General features: G+C 34.4%; 1 long non-coding RNA gene across 1 annotated transcript in view; it reads right to left on the bottom strand.

The window, feature by feature from the left end:
- The window catches only part of LOC123534594 (uncharacterized), a 123,543-nt gene that overhangs the window by 85,608 nt on the left and 24,658 nt on the right, over positions 1-13,277 (bottom strand). The gene's annotated exons all lie outside the window — the stretch shown is intronic.

A 13,277-nucleotide genomic window follows, 5' to 3' on the forward strand; every position in this document is an offset into this window, starting at 1 on the left:
CTGTGACTCTGCAGAGCCTCTTTATCGCTTCAACCGTTACCCTCGAGCCAGGTATTATCATCCCACCTGCAACAACTGAAAAACTCTTTATTCTAGTAAAATGTATTGCTTCTATTTTTTAGATGTTTGAAATAATACCTTTGTTCTCTTTTTCGGTTCAATAATTTAAATTGACTTGTTTGGATTCTAAATTATCGTCTGTGCCTTTAGGTGCCTTTAGCTACTTCAAACAATATAATTACAATTTAATCAGTTGAAGCAATTTGCTCGGTTTCGCTTTCAATATTATATCCCCGGGTCAAATCGTACATAAACACGACACGACACACGACACGATACGATACGATAAATCGTACATAGACACGACACGATACGATACGATGTGATTCAATACGATACAATGCAACACAATAAAATACAATTATGGTTTATTCTAATTTTAAAATGATTCTACAATGTCTCACAAAACAGTTAGATAAAGGAGAACTGCTCCTTCAGACAAAAACCTACAACCAACATGACTATGCGATGCGACGTTCTTTTGTCTTATAACAATACGGATATCCTTACTTCTGTTAAAAGTTTTGTAAATAGTTTTATCATGTGTTTATGATATTACATATATGCAAACATTTATTTGAGACAGTGCCTCTTTAACGTAACTCTACATACTCATTTAAATTTTGGTGTTTCAACATTTTTTTTTGTCTTGACAAAGTTATTATATATCTACAAACTGTATCAATATCCCTCGATATACACACACAAATACAAATGTATTAATAATTGCAATCAGTTGTTTCTGTAGAAGATTTTTTGTTTCTTTTTTGTGTAGTCTAGTCTATAGAATAATTTTAAGCAGTCTGATGCAAGTATACATCTATCAGAATATGTCTACATAAATGTACAAAATGGTACCTATAACAAGCAATGGCACATGGAATGCGCGGCCCAATGGCAGACTGCAAAATACAACAAACAATTACCTTTTTGTAAGATAAATATCATAATGAACCTACAATTGCAGATAATGTTGCTGTATGTCGAAAGAAATTAATTTGACATTTAGAAATAATAAAATAAAATCAGCCAGAGAATGGCTTGCCTTTAAAAACAGAAACAAATTATCGTGTCATTGCAAAGTGGCAATAATACTAGTAGTCGTTGAATAAGTGACAGGTCCATTTTAAATTTGTATCAGCTTTAAAACGGCACAAAAAGCACAGGCAAATGGCAAAACAAATGCTATTCTCTATAAAGATCCAATTGAAAACGAATCATTCAATCATTGTACGTGTGGACCGGTGGTACATAATCATGATTAAGACTAATCAATTAAGATTACAAAAATACATAGAACAAAGAGACAACGGAAAAAAACAACAAAATATATGAGAAAACCAACATAGTGCGTTTGCGACCAGCATGGATCCAGACCAGCCTGCGCATCCGCAGAATTTCCAGAGAATCTTCTTAGAGTTTGTATTATTCGATTTTCCTTCTGACTCAATGTATAAGTGAATAAAATCTGCAATTAAAATGGATACATTGAAAATAAGCGCATATACGTAGTAGTTATTGCAAGGGAAAAGGTTAAAGTGTTTTTAGTAATTTTCCTGGCACTTGTTCCATGCAAAGACATCTGCACAGTACAGATAATTATAGCACAATAAGTACTAAGAACAAAAGTTGAGACAAAGGTATTAAAAGCAAAATGAAGATTCAGTACAGAATCCATTTGTATTTCCACTCATCTTGAGAACTTGTTAACCAATAAGAAGAATTGTATTCCCGGTAAATATTAAATGTTTTCCAGTCTTCTTATTTTTCATCAAAAATGTGACAGAACAAAAATAATCAGTAATACCTTAAAATCATTAAATGTAAAAGTATTACGATACCATGATCTATAACCGAAATATTGTCATCAAAATCTAAAATATTCAAATTATTCAAGCACTATTTCTGTATTCAGCTTTTGGTGTTATTCATTGAGAACATTGTAGGCTTACAAAGATTGTTGAGATCTGTAATAACGTTGATTTCTATTCTCTAGATGACACATATTTTCTTTTCTTTCCAGATGACACTGATAATGTCTCAGAAAAGATTCGGAGATAAGAGGTATTGTAATTTGTTTTCCAGAAAGTGTTATTTAAGAGAAATATTTATTTAAAGAACTCTAACGACTGATGCCAGTGTAAGAATATTAATGCAGATTCAAGCTCGGATTTATATGGTTTATATTATATACTTTCATATATAGTCACTTGTGTAAGAGGCTTCTTACTTTTGTCTTGAATTATTCAATTTACAAACTCTAATTCTCCTCTTACAAATTGAATTTAGGAAAAGTGTGATGTTGGCACGCCAAAACGCATTTAAACGACAAGTTCTCTTTACAAAATGTAAATGACGGTTCCAAGATTTTCAGCTTGCTTTTTGTTGAAACTGCTTCATATTGTTTGCATACTATTGGATGAGGCTATGCACGCATTATTGAGATACATGCAAAGCGTTCTGCCGTTTAACCATTGGTCCTCTTTGCTTACCTTTCTGAGTATACGGCAAGCATTGTAATTAGGGTTAGTGTTAGGGTTTAGATTTGTCCAACCCTGGGGCAAACTTAGTTTTACACAGAGTTGTATTATAGGGGAAACCTTTAAAAGTCTTCTTGTCTTGAACCACAATGCACATAGCTTAGATATTTGGCATGTAGTATTGTCTAGTGGACCTCTGTCAACATTGTTCAAATCATAACCGGTCTATGAACAGTGAAATGTTGATTCTTCATGTGTATCGGTTGAAATATCACTCAATAAGCATTGGCTATCAGTCCTATCAGGGGTTTGATTTTATGAATGGCTTTCTTTGCAATGTTTGGCTCTGGAAGCATTTTCAGTGCTCAATGCTTTCAGAGAGACTAATTTATTTTCTGTATTATTAGTGTCAAAGCATTGTAGAGTATAACATTGTATGTTTTATGAAATGTTTCCGAAGGAAATAAAGACCATATATCTACGTAGACTATAATTCATTATAAATGGACGCTTCATTGATGTGTAAAAAATGAAAGAAAAAAACTAACATACAATAGACATTGTACATTAATTTAAGTTTATAATAAAACATTTTAGCAGTTCTCTCCTTGTATTGCAGTAAGACATTAATTATTGAATATTATTTTAAGAAATGCTTTCGAAGGTAATAAAGAAAATATATCTACATAGACTATAAATCATTATTCATTATAAATGACGCTTCATTAAAGTATAAAAAGAGAAAGAAAAAAGTTAACATACTAGGCATTGTTTATCAATTGAAGTTTGTAATAAAATATTTAAGCAGTTCTTTCCTAGGCTTGCATTCGAGTTAGACATTATTATTGAATAAAATGATTTCACTCATATCACCTTTTTCGTGTGGTTAATATTTTTTGTTGAGAGTGGAAACATTGTAAACATGTCATATTTGATAGACGGACATGCTTACAAAACTGAACATTGCACGAAAACAATACTTCTTTTATTGAAGCAAAAGAAATGGAATTACAATAAAAACGAGATTAGATGGGAAGACACTATCTTGTCTCTACCTGATTTGAAACAGAGGCAAAACAATGTGCAAATCGATGTTTGAAGAGCTGAATTAAATTATTAAAAAAATAAACTCATGTTTAGAGCTGTTTTCCGCTGTTAAGTGCATTTAATTCATTTGTCGGCTAGATGATACTATGCAAGATAATGGAATATGCCTGTTATCTCTCCCTTTAGACGGGCAATCTCCGGAGTTGCTCATCGTTTGTCGTGGGTAGCTGTCGTAAGCCGGTGTAATGAAGTATTTCGACCCCCATAGAATAATGACCCCCCGGTCATTATTCTATAGAAAAAGTGACCCCCGGTCATAGTATTATGACCTCCAGATCATAGTACTATGACTCCCCCACGTGAAGTAAACTGAACCTCACGAAGAATATTGACTCCCATAAAAAAAACGACCCCCGATCATTTGGTCAAATTTAGTGATAACTCATGTATCTAAGGCCTAATTGCTGCATTTTATGTCCCCACTCGGGGTAGGGGGGCATATAGATTTGCCCTGGTCCGTGCGTCCGTCCGTCCTTCCGTTTGACCATAAGCCCCAGATACCATCACTTGACACAGAAATCAGAGCATTCCGCAACGGGAAAGGGATTCTATTTCCAGACGCTGTATCTTGGTGTATACATTTTTTTCAGGAAAATAACAATTCACAATACGTTCACAAAACACACCAGTGTCAATAATCCCTGCAAACTTCGGTATGAAGTAATTCTTCAGAAGAAAACTGCACAAGAAACTGCTAGCATAGAACTTAGTATTAATAGAAGTTGCAATACTTAGCAGTGGCAGTAAAGTACGGTAGCGGCAACAATAGAAAGTAGTAGTAGTAGTAGTGGCAGTGGTAGTGGCAGTTGCAGTAGCAGCAGCAGCAGCAGCAGCAGCAGAGGAATAAGTGACAGCAACAACAGCAGCAGGAGAAGAAGAGGTAGATGTACAAGACGTATTAGTGAAAGCAGGTATAGTAGTATCAGTAGTAGCAGTTGTAGTAGTAGTAGTAGTAGAAGTAGTAGTAGAAGAAGAAGAAGTACATGTAGTAATAGCAATAGAAGTAGCGGCACCAGTAGAAGTAGTACAATCAAAATGTTAACCATTGGCAATGGAGGGTATTAGAGTTGTAGATCTAGTAAAATTGTCCGTTAGGTTTGGTGGGGATCACTTTTTAATAGATATTATCGTCGAAAGTCTTTTTAGAAGCCGGTGTTTTACACGGAAAGAGTAACTTTTTTATATAGAATAATGTCCGGGAATCGATATTGTATGAGAGTTCGAATGTAGTAATTTCGGCAGTGAGTATTTTACATGGAAGGAGTCACTTTTTCTATAGAATAATAACCGGGGTCGTTATTCTATGAGATTCGAAGGGAGTCATCTTTAGGGAGTCAGTATTTTACTTGGAGGGATCAGTTTTTCTATAGAATAATGACCGGGGGTCGTTATTCTATAGAGTTTTCAAAGGGAGTCAGTTTTTTATAAGGGGAGTCAATATTTTACAGGAAAGGAGTCACATTTTCTATAGAATAATGACCGGGGTGTCGTTATTCTATGGGGGTCGAAATACTTCATTACACCGGCAACAGGGGCTGATATATAATAGACAACGGTAATGCAAATTTTAACATTGTCCAATTTTTTATAAGTTTGGTGATAACTGTCATACTTAGTGCAATTTAGCGATAACGTTGTTTACATTTTTATGGTTTGTATTTCGCCTTTCTATTATTTTTGTTTAATTATACATATTGTCTGTCAAATTGCTGCATACTGGGACATTACTGTTCTACTTGCTCTTTACTCATCAACATTAAGTCATTAAAGATGTTTTTTCACAAACTTATTTTGTATGAACTGGTTTTCCATTTTGTTTGTGTGTTGGTCAGAATATATTAAACGTATGAGTAAGATATCCATTTTGTATGCGTGTTGGTCAGATTATGTTATACGTATGAGCAGGATATTCGCTGTGTTGATGTTTTGTACAGTATGAGGAGGATATCTGTTCTATTGATATGTTGCGACGATAATGTTAAACGTATGGACAGGATATCTGCTCTCGTTATGTTTTGTACACATGATGTTATACGTATGAGCAGGATATTCGTTCTGATTGCGTAATGGTCAAATGGTGTAATATGTATGAGCAGGATATCCGCTCTGTTGATGTGTTGTGCCGATGATTATATACGTATGAGCAGGATATCCGCTCTGTTGATCTGTTGTGCCGATGAATATATACGTATGAGCAGGATATCCGCTCTGTTGATGTGTTGTGCCGATGATTATATACGTATGAGCAGGATATCCGCTCTGTTGATGTGTTGTGCCGATGATTATATACGTATGAGCAGGATATCCGCTCTGTTGATCTATTGTGCCGATGATTATATACGCATGAGCAGGATATCCGCTCTGTTGATGTATTGTGCCGATGATCATATACGTAAGAACAGGATGTCCGCTCTGTTGATCTATTGTGCCGATGATTATATACGTATGATCACAATAACTGCTCTACTGACGTGTTATACAGATGGTGCTAAGCGAAAGAGCATGATATCAGCTCTCTCAGCGTGTTGGTCAGATAATTTTACAACAAAAACATTTTGTTATTAACAATCAGAAAACATTTTCCTTTCATTAGTAACACGTTTTCCACTTCGACAAGTCATTATAATTTGAATTGTTATGTGTTTGCAAATCGTGTGAAAGGGAAGATGGTATTTCATAGCCCTTGAGAATCTAATTTGATATTGTTCGCGACACAACCTGAAATCACTAATTGCTCTTGGCATTTTGTTCTCTACTGTGGATTTAATGGTTTCATTTTTCCCCAGCAGAGGAGTTTTCAATTGTACATGTTGAATGGTGTTTTTTTCCCTACCGAAAGCATAATAATGAAAAGTAAACGAGTTCAATTGTACGGGCTAAAACCAATAACAATGTATATTGTAACTATACGCTTTACAACTGATTGTAATAAGCTAGCTACCTAAAGATCATGAAATTACATCAGCACAAAATAACAGCAGTTTACATACGCTACTGATCTCTACACACATTTCATTTTGTAAATGAAACATTAGCTTTTTTTGCAAACTAGCGTTTTGCAACATTAAAGTAATCAAGTCATATTTTATCATTTGAAATTTTTGTCTCTTTATTAATCTTTAAACGAGCAGCATCTAAGAAAACAAAGTCCCGGTATACAAAGTAACGACAACTGAGGAGAAAGCTCTTTTGCCACAACAAAGGTTTTCAATCACAAATACCATTTATTCTGTCAAACTGCACATACAAACACTAAGTATTGAAATATGTATATCCGTTCTATTTCTGTGTCATTTATGATTTGTCTTCTAAATACTGCTAATCTAAATGACAGTTCATACTAAAACCATAACCTCTATCACCTTGGTGAAAACATATAAGTTAAGTTCCATTACATTTTCGAGATAAGAGCAGTTTGGTATAGCACCAGGAGTGTCATTCTATGAACTACAACTTCAAGCTGGTTCAATTCTCTTACATATATACATGTAGTATTACTGTTTTTTCTTGTGTTTTACTTATTTCTACTTGCATTTGCCATATACGTGGTTCAAAACTGAAATTATCAACATTTTGAATTTGATCATTCATTTAAATGTAAAGTTATAGACAAAATATGGGATATAAAAACTTCTTGCTGCCAACTTCTTGACGTCTTGAATCAAAAACTTGTCTTCCTATGTCCTATCTGTGTTTATTTCACCGGAATATCGACATATCTAAGATGCCAAAGATTTCAGATTAAGGTCAAGGAACATACGGACAAGCGTCACAACTTCTGAATGTTTACATAGAAGTAACACCAATGCAATTTACTTACATTATTCGACATTACTGAAAAAAAAAATGAAATAAATAAATTATAGGTACATCGAAAATGAACTTGACTTTTCAATCCTTTCAAACAAGAAATATATCAATTTGAGTGAATAGATATAGTTCAATTAACAGGAGAAAAGAAAAAAAATCTGAAATTTCCGTGAGTCAAAATACCCGAACGTCAGTGATATTTCTTAACTTATAATTGTACCAAATAGTATACAAAAGTTTAACACGATGCGGACCTACTTTTATGTTGGCAATTTGAGATATATTCCTAAGTCTTAATCATGGTTATAAGGCCATTTGCAAAAATATACCGAAAGCGCATATATACGCTCTTTGAAAGCGTCAATTTGTCAAGTACATATGCCACAGTTGATGAATAAAAATGTTAAATATTTTTGATATTGCAAGCATAGAACGCAACCAAGAAAAAAAACCATAGCAGACTCCGTTTAATTCAGCGTGTTCCTTAGAGGTACTGAAATGTGCAACGCCCCTCATGCCCCTTAGCACCGGCTAAAGCCGAACTTTTTCATAAACATTGAGTTGACTTCATGATCCAAAGGCAACTACGGGGAGACATTTTGTTACCGCCAGTTTTGATAATTAAGAAAATGTATAAGAGGAACATTTGTAGCATAGAACACGCAGTCAAGCAGAAATAATAGCAGACTCAGCTAGCTAAGTACAATATTATGTAAACTCCTAGGATTGTCTGATTTTAAAATTAGTCTTTCTCATTAAGACACAGTCCAGCAGAATTTATTTTGCCATGTAATAAAAAATATCTCATTATCAGCGATGAACTCATTTTAGGAGTCAATTGCATACATAACAAGAGTGCCAGAATGTCACAATATACGCCCGTCACAGCAAATTTCTTTACTCTAGCATCTGTATTTGCAAATGGAATTTTAATTTTGTGGTAGTTTAGTTATTATTGTAATTCTTTTTTTTTTCTAAATCCACATAAAAACTCCTTACCAGGTAGAGATATCTAAAATTTGAAAGTTACATCTATGTTGTACCACAGAAAAGTGGTCTTGGTTTTTCCCTACGGTCAATTATAAAAAAGTTACAATATAAGTTATTTATAGTAACAACTAAGGGAAGTTAATCTTTAAAAAAAATCCAAAAAAATAAATTGTAAGTCCACACAAAAATCCAAAATCCTTACCAGGTAGAGAGTAGTCAAAATAAACCTCAAAATTGGATGTAACATGCATGTTGTACTACAGAAAAGTGGTCTCGATTTTTCCCTACGACTAGTAATGAAGAATTTACAATATAAGCTATTTATAGTAACAACAAAGGGAAGTAATTCTAAAGAAGGGACATGCGCATGACACTTTCTCTCATGATGGCGTACAATGGTGCAAAGTTACATCAAAATCCCTCCATGCATGAAGAAGAAATGCTCCGGACAAAGTTTTCATTCTTGTATCATTTGACCTCTAAGTGTGACCTTGACCTTAGACCTAGGGTACTGGTTCTTGCGCCTGACACTCCGTCTTATGATGGTGAACAACTGTGCCAAGTTTCATCAAAATCCCTCCATGCATGAAGAAGATATTCTCCGGACAAAATCTGTGGACGCCGCCCGCCCATCCGCCCGCCAGGGGCGTTCCCATAATACGTCCCGTTTTTCAAACGGGCGTATAAAAAGCTTGCAGAAGATTTTAATGTTAGAAATATGTTACCTTAAAAACCTGGATTAATGGAGAGTATCTCGTGTATAATCAATCATCTTGTTTAAATGGAATATATTTATATAAAGTTTTGCTGTCACTGCTGCAGGTTTTCGTTTCGGGCGATGGGGGAGGGGAGGTAAGGTGGGTGTCGGCTGCATTTCTGCAACGCTTCAATTCCTTTTGGATATTGGTCCTTGTTTCTTTAACAAAACTTGCAAAACTGTCACCATTTACTTATACTACTACTCGACAGAAGAACTGTTTAGAACAAATAAGAGGACAGATTTACGTCTCCGCATGTAATATTCGACATTCTAAAGAATTGTGACAGCGAAAAGCAGCATTTATTACAAATCATTTAATAGCAGAGGTCATGGCAAACTTAATCTTTAACAACTTATCAAAATTTGCCGACGACGTGTATTTTAGGAACCAAGCAATAAGACTTGGGACGCCTAATATATATAATATTGCTTACTATAGTACATATCGTTTCTTCTGACACATCTTTAATAATAGTAGTTATAATAACGGCTATAGATTACAAAGAACTTGTAAACGATCTGAATCTAAATTTTGCAGATGATATAGTTTTTGAAACATTTAAAGGGCTACTCCGGATGTATTGGTATTACTTGAAAACACACTTCCGTTCATAAATATTTACTTTTAGCTCAATTATGATGAAACTTTACAGTTGCTCATGGGTTTGCCTCATGAACAATAGTAATACTTGAATATATGTTGTTGTGACATCAGATTCGTTTGAACCTGCGAGTTAAATATCACCTCTCGACATGTTTATACATGTAGTCATACTTTTATCAACGTACAAATTATACATACCATAGTTCATGCTTTAGCATGCCTGTGTAAACTTTTAAAGAAGACATTGCAAACTCGGAGTAGAAAGAGCGTTTCATTGTTTACACTTATAAAAAATCAAACATTCCATTTCCATTGTTATGAAAACTCATTGCTTTCACTTTTAATACCTGTAGAAAACAACAATAGTTTTGTTCTTTCATTCTGTTGTAGCAGTCATTTCCTGAATTGAATTGCCTATGCTGGTCTGCTAGACTAGGAACAACCACATTAACTGCAGGCAATAAGTGCATATATCAAGGTCATTAGGAGAAGAATCTTCTTTTTCTGAATTGTTTATATCTTCACGCTTTCAGAATACAGGTACATCCTATTATTTTTAATTGAAATTCTATCCTACAGTTACACAGTTAAAACTCTCATGTGAATCGAGGTATCTCATTGTTACTCATTTGTATTCCATTTGTACTGGATTATATGTGTACAATGAATCTTGCTCCCATTAAAGTTATACAATTAAAACCCAGCATCACATCCCATTACAGTTACGTATGGTTGTATACATAAGACTAGCGTATACGAATAAACACGAAAGCACACAATGTCATGCAGTCACAGTTAACAGAAATCGGGTAATAGTGTGGTGGTGGTGGTGGTTAGAGGGGGGAGGCATACGAACAAACCAACCACAGTGGGCAATTCATTGGGAAAAAACGCCAGTAAGATGTGGATATATAAAACATGTTAAATTTTAAACAGCCACACTATGTTCGAGACTAACAGTACATTGTAATAAAAATCTTGTCACCGTAAAGAATTCTTAACACATGGGGTGGTTGCAAAAAGAACAAAAGTAAACAATCTACAAACAAGAGGACCAAGATGGTCCTAGGTCGCTCACCTGAGAAACACACCATAATACACCATAACAGTGTAAACATGTTTGACCTAGTGATTTCATGGAAAAAAATATTCTGACCAATTATCATTAAAATTGGAGCAAAAACAAGTATTTATTTTGACTTGATCTAGTGACCTAGTTTTTGAACCCAGATGACCCATATTCGAACTTGACCTAGATTTTATCAAGGCTATCATTCTGACAAAATTTCATGAAGATCAGTTGAAAAATACAGCCTCTATCACATACACGAGGTTTTTCTTTGATTTAACCTAGTGACCTACTTATTGACTACAGATGACCCATATTCAAATTCTACCTAGATTTCATCAAGGCAATCATTCTGACTTACTTTCAGGAAGATCAATTGAAAAAAAACAGCCTCTATTGCATACACAAGGTTTTCCTTTGATTTCACCTAGTGACCTACTTTTTGAACCCAGATGACCAAAAATCAAACTCAACCTCGATTTTTTCAAAGCAATCATTCTGACCAAATTTCATAAAGATCAATTGAAAAATACAGCCTCAATAGAATACACAAGGTTTTTCTTTGATTTGACCTAGTGACCTAATGTTTGATCCAAGATGACCCTTTTCCAAACTTGACCTAGATTTCATCAAGGCAATCATTCTGAATTGATTTCATGCAGATCAATTGAAAAATATAGCCTCTATCGCATACACAAAGTTTTTCTTTAATTTGACCTAATGACCTACTTTTTGACCCCAGATAACCCATATTCGAACTTCAAAATTCATGAAGATTAATTGAAAAATACAGCCTCTATCAAATACACAACGTCTTTCTTTGATTTCACCTAGTGACCTAGTTTTTGACCCCAGATGATCCATTTTCAAACTCGACCTAGATTTTATCAAGATAATCATTTTGACCAAAATGCATGAAGATAAATTGAAAAATACAGCCTCTATCGCATACACAAGGTTTTTCTTTGATTTGACCTAGTGACCTAGTTTTTGACCTCAGATAACCCATTTTCAAACTCGGTCTAGATTTCATCAAGATAATCATTCTAACCAAAATTCATAAAGATTAATTGAAAAATACAGCCTCTATCGAATACACAACGTTTTTCTTTGATTTCAACTAGTGACCTAGTTTTTGACCCCAGATGACCCATTTTCAAACTCGACCTAGATTTCATCAAGGTTATCATTCTGACTACAGTTCATGAAGATTAATTGAAAAATACAGCCTCTATCGCATACACAGTGTTTTTCTTTGATTTGACTTAGTGACATAGTTTTTGTCCCCAGATGACCCATTTTCAAACTCGGCCTAGATTTTATTGAGGTTATTATTCTGACCAAATTTCATGAAGATCAGTTGAAAAATATAGCCTCTATCGCATACACAAGCTAAATGTTGATGGACGGACAGACGACAGACAGACAGACGACAGACGCCGGACATTGAGTGATCAGAAAAACTCACCCGAGGCTCAGGTGAGCTAAAAATGAAAGAAAATTATTGTAATAGTAGCTACTAAAATTGCTGCTACTTAACGAATGTTTCAATTCGAATTAGCAGTATTTCAAGCATGCCGAGTATTTCTTTCATTATTCATGATCCCTGTATCCTATCGTTTGATTTGAATTGTTCGACAATTCTTTTCCTCTTGGGAATTATGATGCAGAATAATCTTACTAATAATTGCATGACATCGACCACTGTGCCGAAAACAGTCACAACAATTGCACTAATGAGAGATTTGATCCGAGATAATTGGGGACTATTACCTTTGTGACACAAAAACGACATTCCTATGATTTGATTCATTGACTCTCATTCGTTGCATAATGATTGCATTCTAGGTAGTTCTGCACGTTTGAAAAACCGAAAGTGACAGGGTAACGAATTTTATTTTAAAAAATTGAATTAAGCCTTATCCGAAATTCGGAAATGTAAATCAGACCACGACTAAATGGCAACTCTTTTGTTAACTGGTGAATCAGGTAATGTTTCTATCTTTTTAAAGATTAAAAGTATGAACTAATTCAAAATCAGATCTCTGTATTCATGGGCAAATATGTTGAAAATAAGCACAAAGACCAGAGTATTTTATTTTACCAAATGATAGAAAATATGTAGAAATACATGTACGGAGGGGCACCTGGGGTCTTCCTCCACCATTAAAGCTGGAAAGTCGCCATATGACCTATCATGTGTCGGTGCGACGTTAAATCCAAAACAAAAAAAAAAACAAAAAAAAAAACAAAAAAACATGTACAACTATGAATTTCAAATAATTCCATATTGTATGATATCTACCCAATATGCAAATGTCAATAAAAACTGTGCTTTTCCCATTGACTACCATAATGAAACTTGCCCAAGGACCAACTATCAAGCACACTATTCTA

The sequence above is a fragment of the Mercenaria mercenaria genome, chromosome 12 (genome assembly GCF_021730395.1).
Source record: "Mercenaria mercenaria strain notata chromosome 12, MADL_Memer_1, whole genome shotgun sequence".
Lineage (NCBI taxonomy): Eukaryota > Metazoa > Mollusca > Bivalvia > Venerida > Veneridae > Mercenaria > Mercenaria mercenaria.